We start from the raw sequence: 20929 nt of genomic DNA, 5'->3' as shown, positions 1-20929 counted from the left end.
GTGTACTTCTATGGTCCCCGGAGAACACAGAAACTACTTGTAATGCTTTTAGCACATATGTATCAAGGTGAGTAATGCACAAGGACAATTATTTTTATATACTTTAATCCCACTGCTACATATATATACACTTTAATACCACTGCTATTTATATATACAGTATATACCTTGGAATTCACTGGTAAACAGTGTAAAACAATACCAGCTTTGCGGTCACGATCAGCATCCTTAGTTATCATCAGGAAGTCATCATATTCATTCAGCTCAGGAAAGAGTATTGAGACATGTTCCAATATCAGTAGTTGGATCTATAACTCTGATGTCAGTGCATATTTTAAAAAGTATACATTTTCTGAGTTTGAGTTTTCCTCCCAAGAGGAAAGTCACCAATTGTAGCCATTTTCCAGCTTTGTGTAACCCAGGGCTTGGTAAAATGCATACATAGTATCCTACAAGATGAGTAACATCATACACTTGAGTATGAAAAGGATGACATAGTGTTACAGCAGGACAATAACCCAAAGCATATATAGAGACTGGTGAAGAAATGGATCAATGACAATGAAGTAGAGGTGCTATTTTGGCACCCACAGTCCCGAGACATCAACCCAATCGAACACTTGTGAGTAGAGTTGAAGACAAAGCTGTATACATACCCAAGTGAGCTGACCAGTATGCACCAACATTGGGACCGTATACAAGAGACCTGGGAATGGATTTCGGGTGAGACATGCTTGAATCTGATCGAGTATGTGCAGAAGCAGTGTTGAAAGCTAAATGTGGATTTACAAAATAACTATTAAAAAAAATTAGAGTTTTAGGAGCAAACCCGTAACAATGAATCAGCATAACTAGTCATATGCTAAATATTTGGAAGTCAAATGTATGTATGAGATAGTCAAGGTGATTGTCTATAAAATGAAGGTAGTCTCATGCTCAAAGCTGGTGAGGTATGGAGCCTCAAAGTCAAAAGCTCAAAACACCCTTTTGCTCGTAAGTTTATATAGGAGGCTATGTGGCATTCATAATGTATATACGGGCTACATATGGCTCATAATGTATATAGGAGGCAATATGGGGCTCATAATTTATATAACAGGCTATGTGAGGACTCATAATATATTTAAGAGGCTATGTGGGGTCATGCTGTATGTAGGAGGCAATGTGGGGCTTAGGTTGTATGTAGGACACTATGTGGGGCTCATAATGTATATAGTAGACTGAGAGCTCATATTGTATTTAGGGGGCTCTCTCAGGGTTTATAATGTATGTAGGGGGCTATGTGGTGGCTTAGATTGTATAAAGAGGGTATATGTGGGGGCTCACATTGTATATAGAGGGCTATGTGGGGGTCACACTGTATATAAGGGGCTATGTGGGGGCTCATACTGTATATATGAGCTATTTGGGGCTCATACTGTATGTAGGGGGCTGTGTGATGGCAACTACTGTATATAGGGGGCTGTGTGTGGGCTCATATTCTATGTAGTAGGCTATGTGGTGACATCACTGCATTCTTTATCCTTGCACTGTGACTTCACTGTATACTTTATCCAAGTACTGTGACATCATGTAATTTTTTATCCAAGTACTGTGACATCACTGCATTAAGTCTGTTCTTTGACATAACTACACTCTTTATTCTTGTACAGTTATATTAGTGCATTATCAGTGCATTTTTTTTATCCTTGCACTGTAACATCACTGTATTCTTTATCCATGTATAGTGACATTGCTACAATATTTATGACTGTTCTGTGACATCACTACACTTTTTATGTCTGTTCTGTGACATGATTAAATTCCTTATCCTTAATGGCACCATATTCAGCCTGGACCACACTGTGGAGGAATGGCATTTGTGGCAAAAATGTTTCTTAAATTTGCATTTCTTACAGTTTGGCTATATCTGATGACATGACATGTATTATATATACATCTGCACAAAATAAGTTTTGTTAACTAGATATGTAAGCAGTAAATATGTATATATATATATATATATATATATATACATATTGCTCTGAAAAAGTGATTCACACCCCATGAACGTTTCAACATTTGTTCACGTTACATCCACAAGCATAAGTGCATTTTATTGGGATTTTATGTGATATACCAACACTAAGTAGCAAGTATTTGTTAAGTGTAAAGGAAATGGTATGTTTTTTTTAAATATTTTTGAAATCTAAATCTAAATATTTAGATGACGTGCGACGTGTGACGTGCTGTCACAAATGTGTCACGGGTGACAGACAGTCCTGTGGTGTCCGGCTATAGAAAGTTGCAGCGTTTGGCTGCGCAAACTGCTCCCTGACCTTCTATTATTCCTGCATTGTGTATATGGTATCTTTGTATCTCCTCTTCTTGGGGTCTATCCCTTTCTCTTTAGGACCCTCTAAAGTTCCTTACCCTTTCAGCTGTTTTCATCAGCACTTCCCCTTGTGTCCTTAAATACTCCCATTCCCTTCTGGTCTGTGCTGGTGATAGCTTTAACTCCCTACAGATCCTGAGTGCAAGCAGTCGGCTTGCATTTATCTGGAGTAATTTTGTTACGTGTTGCACTCCTTCTCCCTGATCTTCTGGGAGATAAGTTGTTTGTTATTTTTTTTCTTGTTTGTTATCCCTGAGTGTCCTTTAGGTCTTAGTGGGGTTGACAAAGAACTCATCCCATATGTCCCCCTACCTAGGGCCCAAATCAGGGTCAGCCTAGGGCCAGGTATCCTGCTTAGTGCATAGGTGCGTTGGGGTAACCCAAGGCCCAGCAGTAGGCCTGATCAGTGGTCACCATCTCACCCTTCCCTAGACAGAGGGTCTCCTTTCCTTTTCGCCATTCATTGGGTTCTTCACCGTACTTAGCGTGATACATGAATTTGTATTCAGCTCGCTGAGTCAATACTTTGTAGGGCCAGCTTTCACTACAGTTAATGCTGCAGTATTGGGATATGTCTGTACCAGCTTTGCTTATTTACAGGTTGAAATTTTTTCCCATTCTTCTTTGCAAAATATCTCAAGCCGAGTGAGATTGGATGGAGTGCGTCTCTGAACAGCCAATGTTAAGCATTAGCACAATTATCCAGTGGGATTTAGGTCTGAACTTTGACTGGTTCATAAACATGAATTTGATCTAAACCATTCCATTGTAACTCTGGCAGTATGTTTAGGGTTATTGTTTTGCTGTAAGTTGAACCTATGCCGCAGTGTCAAATATTTTCCAGCCTCTAATACGCTTCAGGATTGCCCTGTAATTAGCTCCATCTTTCCATGAACTCTTACCAGCTTCCCTGTCCCTACTGAATAAAAGCATCTCCACAGCATTATGCTGCCATCACCATGTTTGATGGTGGGGATGGTGTTTTCAGGGTGATGTGCAGTTTTAGTTTTCTGCCACACACAGCATTTTGCATTTAGCCCAAAAAGTTCTACTTTGGTCTCATGTAACCAGAGCACCTTCTTCAACATGCTAGCTGTTTCCTCTACAGGGCTTTTCGCAAACTGCAAAAGGAACTTCTTATGGCTTCCTTTCAAAAATAGCTTTCTTCTTGCCACTTTTCCATAAAGGCCTCTACTTTGGAGTATATGACTAATAGTTGATCTGTGGACAGATTCTCCCACCTGAGCTGTGGATCTCTGCAACTGCTTTAGAATGACAATGAGCCTCATGGCTGCTTCTATAATTAGTGATCTCCTTGCTTGGGATGTCAGTTTAGGTGGACGGCCATGTCTTGGTAGGTTTTCAGTTGTGCCATACTCCTTCCATTTTTGGATGATGGCTTGATCAGGGCTCTTTGAGCTGTTTAGAGCTTGGTCTAATCTTGGGGGGGAAACCTAACCCTGCTTTACTCTTCTCCGCAACTTATTGCTGATCTGTGATAGTCCGTCCCCTAATTGACTGTAATATATCATGTGATACTATGGCTGAAAAGCACTATAAGAAAACATGCCCAAGGTCCTGAAACGTGTAAAATGGCGGCATCCATTTTAGGTGATTTTTGAGAAGAGAATTACACATTGTTTAAATTTGTCAAGTTCAGTGAATTCTTAAAAAATGAACACAAATTCTGTTCACATTAAATCGAATTTGACTAGATTTATATACAGGGAAGGGGAGGCTTGTATTGCCTTGTAATATAGTTGTGGTTTGCAACATATAATTCCCTGTACAGAATGTTCTGAAGGGACGTTTGGTATATGGTGCTTGGCCAATGTCCATGTGATATATGGCCATGACAAGTGGAGTCCATTTTAGCTTGCAATTTTCCGAGCTAGTTCATAGGATGGGCCCCAAGCAGAGGATCTTACTCTATGGCATCCATGTACCCTAATGTGCCATATAATTGTCTTATTGAGGCAACCCCTTCAAAGCATTGAGAGTAACATGCAGAATAAGTTCCATCAGCCTATACCTCTTTTTGCAATAGGCAGATTACATAATCTATTTATCCAACTTGCTACTTCCGCTAATTTAGGAAATCATCTTCCAGTGTTATTCACAACATGAGAAGCTGCAGTTTATAAATGTCAGTGCTTAGCTTTTTAACACGGATTTCCAGAGGTCAAGAAATAGTGACCAAAAAAAGCAATAAATAGATAGCTTTATGCAGCATACACTATTGTTCTGTCCTCTAGTTTCCTGCCCTAGGTTGACATAATGTTCTGGTGTTCAGATCCAAAGGAAACATTCTGCCTTATGTTATTCCGTCTGATGTTTTGCGGAATATCTGAATTGTAATGCATATGACTGCTTTATTTACACCAACACTATTTGTGGTAAAATGACATATATAAAGATGTGAATTTACAGAATATATATGATTTAAGATAAGTTATTTATGAGCAGACCACTCAGGTTCTTGTGAGTCCAAGCCTGCTAAGTGAGATAGAAGCAAGGGAATTTTTAAGGGAACCAACCACCAGGTTTATGCCCCATAAACTAGAGGCAATGCTTGTAATGGATGCTAGGATGTGGATCAGGTCCTCCGTAATCATTCCTCCTCCGCTCATAGTGATCTCCACAGTGTCTTCAATAAAATGGCGCCGGAGATCGCGGTACGGGCATGCGCTGATTCCGGTGCCATTTTATTGAAGACAACGTCACAATCGCAATCCATACGTGCCAACAGCGGTAATGGTAGTGGCGTGAAATTTAAATTAAGAAAAAGAGGCAAGGCAGGAGAAGGAATGATAACAGAGGACCGACCCACAAAGTTCCACCCCGATGGTCAAGCCTGTGCACAAATTCTGTCATTTTGGGAAGTTTGGACACAAATTGCGTCTCGTATTTCTCGATTAAAGGTATCATTTTAATCAGCATCCTAGCGCCATTATGGCACTGCCTCTAGTTTATACGGCAAAAACTTGGTAATTGGTTACCTTTAAATAATGCAAATAGCCTCTTCAGAGATGGCGAGTACTAGAACTGTACCACCACCTATTTTATGAAGCAATTTTAGAAGCCAATATCTACCTTTTAGGCTAAGTTCACACTTCAGTTGTTTTCAATCCGTCAGGTCCGTCAGCAACGGATCAGTTGTTTTTTAGATGTCAACTGATGCAACTGATGTGTTTTTCACAGGATTCCTTTCACAGGAATCCTGTGAAAAAACGGATCAGTTGCGTCCGTTACATCCGCTGTGCGTCCGTTTTTTGACGGATCAGTCATGATCCGTCTGTGTTTGGGACAGCCCAGTGGGCGTGCCAAGCATGCTGGGCATGCTCAGTAGAGCATGACGGAATCCTGCGCTGGATTCCATTGTAAGACGGATTACGACGGAATCCAGCACCATAGACATGCATTACAAGCTTGACGGATGGCGATGGATTCCTGCGCGGCGCGTTAATTTTGACGGCCCGAAAAATGTTACATTCTGCGTTGCTCCCCGCTCGGCGGTCAGTCAAAAACGACGAACCGCGACGCAGCGGATGCAACGCAGGGTCATCAGTCGCAATCCGTCACTAATAGAAGTCTATGGGGAAATACAGGATTCCTGCAAAATATTTTGCAGGATTCCGTAATTCCTCAAGGCTACGGATTGTGACTGATGCAAAACACAGGATGTGTGAACTTAGCCTAAATGAGCCTTTTCTGCTGCTTTTGGATAAAAAAAACAACCCAACACACTCGTTTACTTCCTCTCTAAAGAGGCTATTTGAAAATTTAAAGGAGTTATCCACTACTTTTACACTGATGGCCTATCCTTAGGATAGGCCTTCAATGTCTGATCGGCCGGGGTCCGACACCCCACACCCCCGCCGATCAGTTGTTCTCAGTCCCGGTGGCAGACAGCTGGAAATGCTCAGTTTCGGCACTGCTCCGTCTTCTGATAGTGGCTGTAGCTGGGTTCTGCACGTCCGCCTCCCATTCTAATCAATAGGAGGCGGATGTGAAGTACCCGGCCACAGCTGCTATCAGAAGACCAGAAGACGAAGCAGTGCTAGAACTAAGCATTTCCGGCAGCCTGCTACTGCCGCCGGGACCGTGAACAGCTGAACGGCGGGGGTGCAGGGTGTCGAACCCTGGTCAATCAGACTTTGATGGCCTATCCTAAGGATAGAACCCCTTTAAGTTCCAAAATAAGTATTATGTAGCCTTTAAGTCTCCTTACACCAACTTAGCACTCTTTCTCCACAAAAGTGATAGTAAGGGACAAAATCATTGTGGCAGATTTATGAAAATTGTCTAACAACAACCTGTCTGTTGTATAAGGAAATCAATTACAATTTAGCTTTCATTTTCTAAATAGTTATGTTAAAAGACAAGCTAGACTGTGATTGATTACTATAAGGATCAAAAAATGTCTTTCATTTTAAAATTTGTGATAAATCTATCCTGTTGTGGTCTGGAGAGGAGTGACAAAGGTGGGAAACTAATGGAAATGTGCAGTAACCTGTGAATTAAACCCCTTGAGCCCCCGGGTGTTTTGCATTTTTCCGGATTTTTTTTTTTGCTCCCCTTTTTCCAAGAGCCGTAACTTTTTTATTTTTCCGTCAATCTTGTCATATAAGGGCATGTTTTTTGGATGAGTTGTACTTTTAAATGAAACCATAAGTTTTACCATATAGTGTACTGGAAAACCACAAACAAATTCCAAGTGTGGACAAACTGTAAAAAAAAAAGTGTGATCGCACAATAGTTTTTGGGATATTTTATTCACCATGTTCATTATATGGTAAAACTGATGTGTCGCTGTGATGCCTAACGTCGGTGCGAGTTTGTAGACACCAAATATGAATAGGTTTACTTGTATTTAAGGGGTTAAAAAAAATTAACAAGTTTGTCCAAAAAAAGTGGCGCACGATTTGTGCAATATTCCAAAACCCGTAGCGCTCTCATTTTTATTGATCTATGGCTCAGTGACGGCTTATTTTTTATCTTGAGCAAGCATTGTTGACCTTAGGGAGATCAACATTTCCACTGCGGAGACACCATCACGTGTTTCTCAACGCAGTGATTCTAGAGCAAAGCCCCCTGGGAAGTATGCAAATGAGAAAGCCGCGGAGACACCATCACATGTTTCTCAACGCTGGCAGAAAACTAGCCAGGTCTTTCACCGGGAAGGAACAACCACGGGAAGGGCAGTCTCCAGTCAAGGAGACCACCTATACCAAACATGGTATCCATCCACAGACAGCCGTTTCGGGGTATTTGCCCCTCATCAGTGTGGAGTAGGAATCTGGCTAGTGGGGGCAATGCCTAGTAAAAGACTACTTAAGCAAGCATTGTTGACCTTAGGGAGATCAACATTTCCACTGCGGAGAGGCCATCACGTGTTTCTCAACGCAGTGATTCTAGAGCAAAGCCCCCTGGGAAGTATGCAAATGAGAAAGCCGCGGAGACACCATCACATGTTTCTCAACGCTGGCAGGAAACTAGTTTCCAGCTCTAGAATCACTGCGTTGAGAAACACGTGATGGTGTCTCCGCAGTGGAAATGTTGATCTGAAGGTCAACAATGCTTGCTTAAGTAGTTTTGATAGCCTGTTATTGCATTTTGCGCAAAACTTGCGGCAACCAAAAAACATAACTTTGGCGTTTGGAATTTTTTTGCCGCTACATCGTTTACCGATCAGATTAATTGATTTTATATTTTGATAGATCGGGCATTTCTGAATGCGGCGATACCAAATATGTGTATATTTTTTTATTTTTGTAACCCTTTAATTTTCAATTTGGGGCGAAAGGGGGTGATTTGAACTTTTAGGTTTTTTTATTTTTTTTTATTTTTTTCAACTTTTTTTTCAACTTTTTTTTAATTTTACTAGGCCCCTTAGGGGGGCTATATTGATCAATAATCTGATCATTCTTCCATATCTTCAGATCTCAGCTACAGATATGCTGCTTAACTCTCAGTGCTGGCACTATGCCGACACTAAGAGAAAGTGACTCATGTTAGCTACAGGCATCATCACATGACCTTGTGCTACCATGGCAACCACCGGAAGTCACATGATCACGCACGTGACTTTCAGTGGGGGTGCGGGTAAGTAAAAGTAATGGCTCCGCGCATATACATCTCACTGCCAGATTTTGGCAGCGAGATGTAAGGGGTTAATGGTTGCAGGTGGAACGCGATTCCACTCGCAACTAGCAGGCAAACATGTCAGCTGTTGAAATCACCTGATATGTGTGCGGATAGTCGTGGCGATGATAGTGACACGATCCATGACGTACCCAGTACGTCATGGGTCGCTAAGGGGTTTGGCACCATATATTCAGCAGAATATGTACATTGAGCTCGTACAAATGACTTACCGCCTTACACACTGCTTGTGGTTGAAAATACCACCATTTGTTTGTATAGTACTTCTGCATGCTGCAATATATAAGCTGAGGCTTACTGGAGTACAATAGGCCCCATACATTATGGCCTCTATGAGAGACTCAGAATGCCTTGTGCAGGAGCCACAGCAGCTTATTAACTGTGAAAAAGCTGTGTCAGTTTGTGATTTACTGTTTATTGTCGAGAGAAATGTATACATCATTGTGTCTAAAGCGGGCTTTACACGCTGCGACATCGTCCAAGCGATCTCGTTTGGGTCATGGAATTTGTGACGCACATCCGGTCGCTTTAGCAATGTCTTTGCGTGTGACACCTATGAGCGATTTTGAATCGTCGCAAAAATGTTCAAAATCGCTCATCGGTGACATGGGGGTCCATTCTCAAATATCGCCACTGGTCGGTGTACGAAGTAGTTCATCGCTCCTGCGGCAGCACACATCGCTATGTGTGACACCGCAGGAACGAGGAACCTCACCTTACCTGCGGCCGCCGGCAATGAGGAAGGAAGGAGGTGGGCGGGATGTTACGTCCCATTCATCTCCGCCCCTCCGCTTCTATTGGGCGGAGGTTCAGTAACGCTGCTGTGAAGTCGCTGTGACGCTGAACGAACCGCCCCCTTAGAAAGAAGGCGGTTCGCCGGTCACAGCGACGTCGGTAGGCAGGTAAGTAGTGTGACGGGTCCGCGTGATGTTGTGCGCCACGGGCAGCGATTTGCCCATGTCGCACAACTGATGGGGGCGGGTATGCACGCTAGCAATATCGGTCACGATATCACAGCGTGTAAAGCGGCCTTTAGATTGTTAAAGTAAAAAAGAAAATGACATGGTAGAATTATGTGTGAAAATACTCCATAAACGTGAAACTCCATAGGGAATATTCCCAATCATGTCATGTACCTACAAAGACCCATTCTGTATGTGGCAAGAATCACTTGAATACATTGTGTTACTAAACAGGTTAGATCTTTCGTAACTATTGTTTCTGCCAGACATTGATAAACCTGAAGAAATGGCTTAAAACATCTAATGTGTTCTTTGGCTTTTCACCAGGAACATCAGGAACTACTATTCATTTAATTTATTACAACAGAAACATATTTTACATAAGGATAGGGTAGGATTTTCTATTGTCATCAGGTCTGGTTAGTTTTACTAGTGTCGGCTCTTGAAGTCATCAGTGTGCATTTTGAAGCAAATTCACTGTACTATGTGCTTGTGAGCAGTGTAAGGGCTCATGTCACTTATTTGGTGCACTTTGGATGCTGATCCCACTCTGTCTATGGGAGGGGCAGCATCCAGAGCGCATGAAATCGGCATCTATTCTGCAGACACACTGCATCCATTACGCAGTGTTTCTGAAGCGATTTGAAGAGCATGGACACTACGCAACGTGCGCACATAGCCTTAAGGCTATGTTCACACGTGACATTTTTGCAGTATTTTTTTGCAACCAAAACCTTTATTCTTGGCATTAAAAATGATGCATGTCAACTGTAGCTTTTTACTATATCTTTGTGCTGAGTTGAAGGGTGTGGAGTACATGTGTGATTTGTCTGCAGTTGACTTTTTACCTTAGTATTTCCAAGACCACATGCACACATTGAGTATATGGTGATTTTTTTTTTTACCTCAGTATTTGTAAGGCCACGTGGACATGTTGAATATTTGGGGACTTTTTTTTTTACCTCAGAATTTGTAAGGCCACGTGCACACGTTGAGTATTTGGGGACTTTTTTACCTCAGTATTTGTACGGTCATATGCACACGTTGAGTATTTGGGGACTTTTTTACCTCAGTATTTGTACGGTCATATGCACACGTTGAGTGTCTAATAAGTTTTTTACCTCAGTATTTGTACCCAAAACCAGGAGTGTTTTCAGTCAGAGGAAAAGTATAAGGTTAGATAGTGCCTCGCGTGTAACTCGCGCGAGTCTCTCATGGTAGAACCCGGCTTGGCAGCACACTCCCCTGACAGGAGCGGGTCGGTTGCATGTATCTCTATGCAGCTCAGACGCTCCTGTATGCATAGGTTGCGGCCATGCCGGGTTCTACCATGAGAGACTCGCGCGAGTTACACGCGAGGCACTAGCAAGTGTGATTCTGGCCTAATAGGAACACAGCCACCACTTCAACATTTATCACCCACTCCTGGTTTTATCTTACAAATACTGAGGTAAAAACTCACCAAATACTCAACGTGTGCACGTGGTCTCATCCAAAAAAGTGGGACCATTATTTCTCACTTGTCACTCATGTGCTCTCCATATGCAATCAGCTTTTTACTCAGCAGCTATTACTCGTTTACTGGACCATTTACAGAATTATAATGTATCTGTACAAACCAGGTGCCATACTGAAGGGCCATATGGTATATGATCTTTTTGTTGCACTGTACCAATTTCATGCTGCATTTTGTTCTCATACAGTTGAGAGGAAAAAACGCAGCTCTGCACTGTCTCAGTGAAGAACATTGGTTAGAATGCAGTTCCCTTATTTTTATCAGATTGCACTCGCCCGATTTATACGCTCGTGTGAACAAGCCCTAATTGGGTAAACAAGACAGCAAAAATGCTGAACGAATTGACATGCTGCTGATCTTCAAAAACACTGCAGCGCTCAAATTCAGTCTCGAATATAAAGAGCTGTGTGTGCATTAGATTTTTAAGATAGCTACTGCAAATTATTTTCTTCAGAAAAAAATGCCAGAAGTAAACATAGCCTAAGTCTTGCATTTGGCTTTTGCTGTTTTGAAATCTGTAAATAAAAAAAAGCTTAGTGACACTTAAAGGGGCTGTCCAACCTAAAGCGTGCTTTACACGCTGCAACATCGCTTGCGATAGCTAGCGATGTTGTGCGCGATAGCACCCGCCTCCGTCATTCGTGCGACATTTGGTGATCGCTGCCGTAGCGAACATTATCACTACGGCAGCGTTACACGCACATACCTTTTCAGCGACGTCGCTGTGACCGCTGAACAATCCTTCCTTCAAGGGGGAGGTGCATTTGGCGTCATAGCGACGTCACTGCGGCATCAGTAAGCGGCCGCCCAATAGCAGAGGAGGGGCGGAGATGAGCGGCCGGAACATGCCGCCCACCTTTTTCCTTCCTCATTGCCAGTGGACGCAGGTAAGGAGATGTTCGTCGTTCCCGCAGCGTCACACATAGCATGTGTGACGCCGCAGGAACGACGAACAACCAGGGGCATGCACCACCAACGATATTATGAAAAGGAGCGACGTGTCAACGATCAACGATTTTTGACATTTTTGTGATTGATGATCGTCGCTCCTTGGTGTCACACACTGCAATGTCGCTAATGGTGCCGGATGTGCGTCACTAACGACGTGACCCCGACGATATATTGTAAGGCTATGTGCGCACTAGGCATTTTTTTCACGCTGCGTTTTTTGTGCGTTTTTGTTGCAAAAAAACGCACTCTTGCCAAAAACGCGGTAAAAACGCATGCGTTTTTACCGCGTTTTGTTGCGTTTTTTGTTGCGTTTTTGATCACTGTGTTTTTAGTCAGTGAACAATGCCATTAAAGATTATTAAAAAAGAAAAAAGGTCTGATGTAATTTCCTTCTTCAATATGTTCTTCATTCTCCACTAGTGTATGCAGGAGAGCAGCCAGCTGCAGAACTACAAGGCTCAGCATGCTCCATCCAGGACTGTATGCTGGAGGGAGAGGCACGGGGAGCAGAACTAGAAGGCTAAGCATACTTCATCCACTAGTGTATGCAGGAGAGCAGACAGCAGCTGCAGAACTACAAAGCTCAGCATGCTCCATCCACTAGTGTATGCAGGACAGCAGACAGCAGCTGCAGAACTACAAGGCTCAGCATCCTCCTTCCAGGACTGTATGCAGGAGTTTTTTGCCCCAAAAAAACTGACGTGGGCTTCGCCATATTTTTGTATGCTAGCCAGGTACAGCAGGCAACTACGGGCTGCCCCCATCCCCCAGTTGCCTATTTGTACCCGGCTGGGAACCAAAAATATAGGGAAGCCCTTTTTATTTTTTAATTATTTCATGAATTTCATGAAATAATTAAAAAAAAAATGACGTGGGCTTCGCACAATTTTTGAGTCCAGCCAGGTACAACTAGGCAGCTGGGGATTGGCATCCGCAGTGCAGAGTGCCCAGAGTACCCAAGCTTTCTGGGCACACCCGCTGCAAATTGCAGTCCGCAGCCACCCCAGAAAATGGAGCTTTCATAGAAGCGCCATCTTCTGGCGCTGTAGCCAACTCTTCCAGCTGCCCTGATGCCGGGTGGCTCGCTGGCTAATAATGGGGTTAGGGCTAGCTGTATATTATCAGCTGGCCCTAAGCCCCAAAATTCATCGTGTCTTGCCAATATTAGACATGGCCACCATGAATTTCTAGTAAAGATTAAAAAAAACACAACACAGAAAAATATTTTTATTAGAAATAAAACACAACACAATTAGTGACTCCATCTTTATTGAAATAAAGAACCCCTCCCCCTCCGCAGTAATCCTGGGTCAAGGGTCCCGCGCCGTCCAATCCAGATCCAATATCATCTGATCGGTTTGCTGGAAGGCAGAGCGATCAGATGATGTGTCAAGGGCCAGAATCACATCACACATCAGCTGATTGTATAAAAGCCATTTATACAATCAGCTGATACATCAGTGCAAAAAAAAAAAAATAAATACACATGCCCGTGCTGACTTCCGTCCGATAACTGCAGGAGCTGCTGGTAATCAGTGATGCGGTCTCCTGACGGCATCAGGCCGGGCAGGAAAAAGCCAGCGTCACCGCAAGACTTACGATCAGCTGATGCGTCAGGTGACCGCATCAGGTGATCACCGCCAGGTCCTGCAGCTATCGGACGTGCCCGGGAATCGGCACACAGCCGGAGCGGGGGTGGCGGTACCGTGAGAGTAGCTGGGAGCGGACATGGCACCGGGAGTCTGCTGACAGGTGAGTATTATGAGTTTTTTTCTACTGTTCACTTTTGATTTCATAGCTGCCTCCACCTCCCGCCCGGACATGGCGCCCTACAGGAGGTGGAGGCAGTGGTGGCGGTACCGGAAGGATTCACGCTTCTGTTTTTACTACCAGAAGGAATCCTCTTCCTGTACACGTCACTTTACTACCCACCCATTGCGTTTTTAGCTGCGTTTTTAGTCATAGAAACGCAGCTATATTTGCAATTTGCATTTTCATTGCGTTTTTTAACATCTCAACGCATCTCAACGCAGTGAAAAACAAAATAATTGACATGCTGTGTTTTTTGTGGTCACCACAAAAATGCAGCTACAAAAAAACACTGTGTGCGGACAGCACTTCTGAAAACCCAATAGACATTGCTGGGGAAGCAATTTCACAGCGTTTTCTGAGCAAAAACGCGGTAAAAAAAGCAGCAAAAAACGCAACAAAAACGTCTAGTGTGCACAGGGCCTTAGCGATGTCGCAGCATGTAATGCACCCTTCAGGTTATAAGTGCATTATATGCATGCTGTGGGGATTCTCCGGTTGAGGCATCGGAAGTGGGCGGTCATGTGACCAATAGTATGGAATTTGCAAACCTCCAGCCACATTTCAACTAGACTGTATTCTGCATTTCTCAAAATACTTGCATTGAGCGTCATGCCAAACTAATCAGCATGTGACTGCATGTATGCAAATCATAAACTTGCAGCTACTCACCCGCCGCTCTTTCCACCCATATCGGATAATCCTCATAGCGCACAGTGTGCATAATGTGAGGATTCACAAGTTTGCAGTCACATAGAGTGACTGCAGACTTTTAGCCAAAGACCAGGCAACCCTTTTAACACAAACAGTCTGGAAACCCCAGCCTAGCCTATCAGACTGTCAAATAGAGAAGTGTGATTTGTCACTCCATTGAACACTTTTCCACTGCTCCCAAGTCTATGCATGTCATTATGATTACTGATATAAGGCTTGCATGGTCTGCTTGGCCCCGGCAACCCATGCCATGAAACTATTGGCACGAGTTTTTGTGCTGAAGTTAATGCCAGAGCAGGTTTGGAACTCTGCAGTTATTGATTCAGCAGAACTTTGGAGACTTTTATGCAAAGTTGAGTTTCCCAAACGCTTCTACTTTTCAATAATGCCAGTGCAGTGAATAAGAGCATTTTTGCTTGAAACTTGTTGACGTTTTCCCCTTTTCTTTACTATGCCTTAATATGCTTATATAGCTCGGCTTTTAATCTTTGCAATAAAATTCAAGTTATTTATTATGGGTGCTGGATCCATTTGCCTTTCATTAGCAGTGGTTTATCTGGTAGCTGGACCAGGATATCTGAGCACCCTTCATCAACTTTTCTGGTGAGCTGAGCTGTGCTACTCTCTTTTCACTTTCTGGATATCTTAGGCCTTGTTCACTTATTCACGTATTTTTGGTTAGTATTTCATCAGTATTTACGGTGCCTTGAAGAAGTATGCATACCCCGTGAACTTTTGACATGTTTCATGTTACACTCACAAACGTATGTTTATTTTATTGCTATCTTATGTTATATATAGTGATGAGTGAGCACTACCATGCTCGTGTAGTCGGTACTCATAACGAGCAGTTGGATGCTTGCATGGGCACCACTCGAGTACGCAAGTGTAATTGAAGTCAATGGGGGACTCAATCATGTTTTTTCAGTAAATATTCAGGGAAAAATGCTCGAGGTCTCCATTGACTTCCATTATACTCAGGTGCTCGATTCGCATCTATCCAAGCATCCAAGTACTCGTTATGAGTACCGAGCATCGCAATGCTTGCTCATTACTAGTAGCGAGTATTTGTGAAGTGTTAACTAAATGATACATGGTTTTCTAAATAGTTATAAAATATAAATTTGAAAATTGTAATGTGTGTCTGTATTCAGACCCCCCAACTCAATACTTTGTAGGACCACCTTTTACTGCAATTACTGCCGCAAGTCTTTTGGAGAATGTCTCTAGCAGCTTTGCATATGTTGAAGCTGAAATTTTTGCCCATTCTTCTTAGCAAAATAGCTCTAGCTCAGTGAGATTGGATGGAGGTGTCTGTAAACAGCAATTTTCAAGTATTGCCATAGATTCTCAATGGGTTTTAGGTATAGACTGTGACTGAACCATTCAAACACAAGAACATGCTTTGATCTAATCTATGGTGGAACAGCGGATGGTCACCACCTATCATCATGAAGCACACACTGGGGTGCACACCACTCATCCATTTTTAGAGATTCATGAAGAGACATACATCTCTTCATAAATCAGGCGTATCTGAATATATCACACCTCCTCATCAAGAGCATGCCAGTCCTGATATCATGGGTTGTATACTGTATACAAAAGAAAAAGGTTAATTGTTTTCTAGTGATGAGCAAGCACTACCATGCTTGAGTGCTCGGCACTCATTAAGAGCAGTAGGATGCTCGGATCGGCATGACTCGAGAACCAAGTATAATGGAAGTCAATGGGGAACTCAAACAGATTTTCTGGAAAAATAGTCAAGTCCCCCATTTATTATACTTGGGTACTCAAGTTACGCCCATCCAAGCATCCAACTGTTCTTAACAAGTACCGAGCACTCTAGCAATGGTAGTTCTCAGTCACCACTATTCTTTACTATAACCATCACTCAGGATCCACGTCTGATCTTAGAAAAAGAAAATACACCAAAAAATGATGTCAACATCACACTGTGTATAGGAGGCTTTAAATATGGTCTTCTCAGTTCCATCACTAGAGTCGCATGTATTACAAAAGATTCACAAATGTCAAATGTAAAAACCTAGTCAGAACAATAAGTTCCAAACCACAGAGACCACATAACCACACAGCAGACACAGTGAAGGTCATCATCCCACATGAAAAGCAGGCAGCTTCACTGTTTGGAACTGCTTGGAAAAACAAGGAAAAAAGTAAATTACTGCAAATCCACAGGCAGCAATATATATCAAGTTGTCACTCTAAATTTCCCAGTGCGGAAAGTCTTCACATACATGTCACAACGTAGCAAAATGGAAATAGTTTATTTTCAAAATATGGATTTTCTAAGAAACAGCCAGCAGATGTTTTACGGTGTAATTGTATTTAATCTGCTGGGTTTGGCATTGAGGAAACATTGACTGACAGAGCAAAATTGTAGGTTTTAAGCAGCAGTACAAAAATACCTTAACTAATTATAAAAAAAAATAATAAACTGTATATAAATATCATCTTGATATACTTAATCCAGTTCTCTTCAATTAGTAAAATAATACTTTTTTGACATAACATCAGGTGTTCAGATAATTGAGGCATAGAAGTATCGGTTTGTACTCTGACTCCGATGTCAATGTGGACCGAAGGTAGAGATGAGCGGACTCGTAGAAGTTTGGGTTTGCCGGGTTCAGCAGGACTTTAGATAAAGTTCAGTTTGGGACTTGGACTTGATCTGAGCCACATTGGAAGTCATTAATTGGGCAATTTGGTTCTCCACTCACATACATCCAGCCATTTACAGAATAATTCCAGGGAGGGAGAGCAGGTTCTGTTTCTTTTAGGCTGAGCACACACGTCGAGAAAAATGGTGTAAGTGGAATGCGATAAAAAAAATCGCATTCTACCCGGACCCATGTTACTCTATGGGCCTGCTCCCATGAGCGATTTTTTTCTCAACCCTAATTGGACCGAGAAAACAATCGCAGCATGCTGCGGGTGGAATACGATTCGTGTTCACTCGCATTCATACGTCTATGGATGCGAGAGAAACATTGCATTGCACTTGCATTACACTGGTGTGATGCGAGTGCAGTGCGAGAATGGTATCATCTGATAATGGAGGAAATTAGGTAATTCAGGGGCAGAACAATCGCGGTCGCAGGGGTCGCCATTGCGACCGGGCCCGGAGGTTCAGGGGGCCTTAGGACCTCAGTCAGTGGCGCATTGGAAATGTTTGTAGGCCACGTGGCCGCTGTGGAGCCCGTGACTCAGGAGAGCCCGATGCCAGCGCTGGCAGTGGGCCCCCCCAGCAGACCCCCCGCTGAGGATCACACTTTCAATTGAATCGGCATCGCAGATGTCGATACAATTGATAACAATGATGAGAGATGGAGCGGTGCACTCCCTCTCTCATCATTATCCTGCTGTGTCTGTCTGCACTTTGCTTCTGACAGCTCAGCATAGCGGAGTGCGACGATGTCACCATTGTGTGCTGTGCTGAGATGAGCAGAGCGGCAAAACGGTGGACGCAGCGGGGAATGAGGAGAAGTGAGTATGTATTTATTCACGGTGGCCAGAGGGCTATGGGGGTCCATTAAACAATATGGGATCTGTATGCTACTACATGAGGTACATAATACTATATGGGGGTGTATTATAATACATGGGGGACTGAGAGCTGTGTACTGTATTATAATGTATGGAGGACTATGAGCAGTGTATTATAATGTATGGAGGACTATGAGTAGTGTATTATAATATATGGGGAGTGTATTATAATGTACGGAGAACTATGGAGAGTGTGTTACAATGTATGGAGAGCTATGGGGAGTGTATTATAATGTATGGAGAAGTATGGAGAACTATGAGCAGTATAGTATAATGTTTTGAGAGCTATGAGCAGTGTATTATAATGCATGGAGAACTATGGGGAGTTTTTAATAATGTATGGAGGACTATGGGCAGTGTATTATAATATATGGGGAGTGTATTATAATGTATGGAGAACTATGGGGAGTGTATTATAATGTATGGAGAACTATTAGCAGTGTATTATAATGTATGTAGGACTATGAGGTGTGTATTATAATATATGGAAAACTATTAGCAGTGTATTATAATGTATGGAGAACTATGGGAAGTGTATTATAATATATGGAGGACTGTGAGATGCATTATAATATTGGATATTATATCATCGGGATATCAGAGTATGGGAAGGATGGGTGCTGAAGGAAAGAGCCAAGTGTCAGTGTAATTATCCTGTCCCTCGAGAGGGGCCCAGGTCCAAACTTTGCACTGGGGCCCAATAAATTCTAGTTACGCCACTGGGGAGGTTATTCCTTTCCTCTCCTCCCCAGCACCCACCCTGTCCTCCGCAGCTGTGCTACGATCGCAGGATCACATTACAGTGGCATGACAGTTGCATGACACTCGTCTTACACTCCAGAAGAGCGGGAGCTGAGTGTCATGCGGTTGACTTGCATTAATGCCCGTGTGGCCACAGCCTTAAACACAGTATCCGACAATGTTGTTTTTATCCCCAGTGAGAACCATTCAAAGACTACAAACAGCTAGCTCTGGGCCGAGCACCGAGTGTACCCGAGCATAGCGATGCTCGATTGAGTGGTTACTCACAGCAAGTTGGGCTGCATTGTGTAAATCGCCCAGGCCAAACGCTAACTGCCATAAATACCAACAAAAACCTCATATTTTTTTATTTGTACAGGATACAGCCAGGCCCCTTTCTGTTGGGCCTTGCATTGTAGAGTGTCTGTCCGTGCATGATACACAGTGGGGTACGGCTTGGCAGCCCGCCTGATCTAATAGAAGGGCGTCACCTAATAGGCTGCGGGTTTGTGACTGTGCCATCTGCATGTGAACAGCGCTCTATGCAAGCCACTTGTGTGCAGTTTTATCATCTAGCATTCGCCTCCCCTCCATTCCATGGAGGTGTGTGTGTGATTTGCTTCTCCTGCACCTGTGATGCTTCCACATTAGTGGGGGTTTAGCTGTATCCTGGTAGAGCATTAGCTTTTGGCCTGGGCGATGTACACACTGCAGCCCAACTTGCTGTGAGTAATACTTAATTTTTGGAGGACATTGTCCTCTTTTTGTTGCTATTTTTATATTCGATTGAGTGGTTAGCATACATAAAGTACCCAAACTCTGAACTTGGACACTGAGGTTTTCTAAAACTCTGTGTTTGGTATGGATCCCAAACTTGACAGTTCGGGTTCACTCATCTCTACCCAAAGGCCTTTCTGTTACATAAGGAAACAGTAATATTCTAAAAGTCACATAGTTGACCCCGGTATTTGATACCAGTAGTTTAAAGTTTTAACTCTGTAAACTATAATGAACTGTATAAATCTGAATCACTTCCTAAATTACAAGGTGAAATCATAGCACCCAGAAACATTATCTGCTCAGACAGATGTAGTCATTATAGCTTCAACCCATTCTGCCTCCCTTCACTATTCTGAGGGTACAAACAATAATATACCAACAACACTAGTTCACTAATTTAAGCACATGATCTGAAGGCCCTGATCACAAGAGCTTACAATCTATGAATACCTTAGTGGTAAGCACTCTGATGTATACGGGTGCCGGCCGCCTGATGGTTGGGTGAAGTACATGTCCGATTTCGGACTGCAATTACCTTGTTCTCCCTCAGATAAGCCCTAGGCCGATGTGTCAGTCGAAGGCTTTCTCACATTGTACACAGTAGTTGGCCAAACAAGTTCTCTCTTATATAGGAGTGTCAACTGAGGTGACTGATGGCTAAAACATCATTCAGCCAACAGCCATTTAATGTGTTTCCCCTACGTTATGAAAATAGTATGATTTGCTTAAATGTGCAGCTCATTCCTTGTGGGATTCAGGAGTCCAATGTATTAATGGTATTTGGTCCATGGGTCCTGGCATTCATATGGATATTACTTTGATATTTAACATACCACAATGTCACATACCAAGTTCATCTCTTCATATCAATGGCATTGACTATGGCAATGGTTCAGCAGGATAATGGGCTATACCACCTTTTAATGTCATAACTTATAAATTATTTAATGAGGTTGCACACTACTGGATAACCGTTTCATCAGTGGTGGCCATATCATTAGTGCAACCTATGCAGCCACAAAGGGGCTTAAGAGTTAAGGGGGCCCCCTTGAACCTCCAGAGCAGATGAAATTGTGCATTATGATGAGCTCTTAGACTGAAAAGGACCTATATATTGTTCTTACACAGGGACCCTCTTCTCTCTGTGTCCGCCAATGCACTTCATAACAACTTCTCATTGGCTGCAGTGCTCGTGTGACATAACATCATGTGGCCATAGGGATAGACAGCGCCAAGATCAGAGGAGTGGTGCCAGTCTGGCAGGTAAGTATATAAGATATTAAGATTAAAGTGTTGACCTTTTTTATGAATTCCTCAAATTTATGATTGAGCATCTGTGGATATGCTGGA

At 42.8% G+C, this 20929-nt stretch overlaps 1 protein-coding gene across 2 annotated transcripts in view; it reads left to right on the top strand.

Moving 5' to 3' along the window:
- ARHGAP6 (Rho GTPase activating protein 6) overlaps positions 1–20929 on the top strand; it is a 369834-nt gene that overhangs the window by 41664 nt on the left and 307241 nt on the right. Inside the window, exon 1 of one of the 2 annotated variants that reach the window (XM_075336514.1) lies at positions 5–67. The exons of the other annotated variant lie outside the window; for it this stretch is intronic. The gene's annotated coding sequence lies outside the window, so the exon portion shown is untranslated. Of the gene's footprint in view, positions 1–4; positions 68–20929 lie in introns of those variants that run through there. 2 annotated transcript variants of the gene reach the window in all.

This window comes from Anomaloglossus baeobatrachus, chromosome 2 (assembly GCF_048569485.1).
Source record: "Anomaloglossus baeobatrachus isolate aAnoBae1 chromosome 2, aAnoBae1.hap1, whole genome shotgun sequence".
Lineage (NCBI taxonomy): Eukaryota > Metazoa > Chordata > Amphibia > Anura > Aromobatidae > Anomaloglossus > Anomaloglossus baeobatrachus.
The sequence above is the reverse complement of the archived record's forward strand: the minus strand, read 5'-3'. Positions and strand labels throughout refer to the sequence as shown.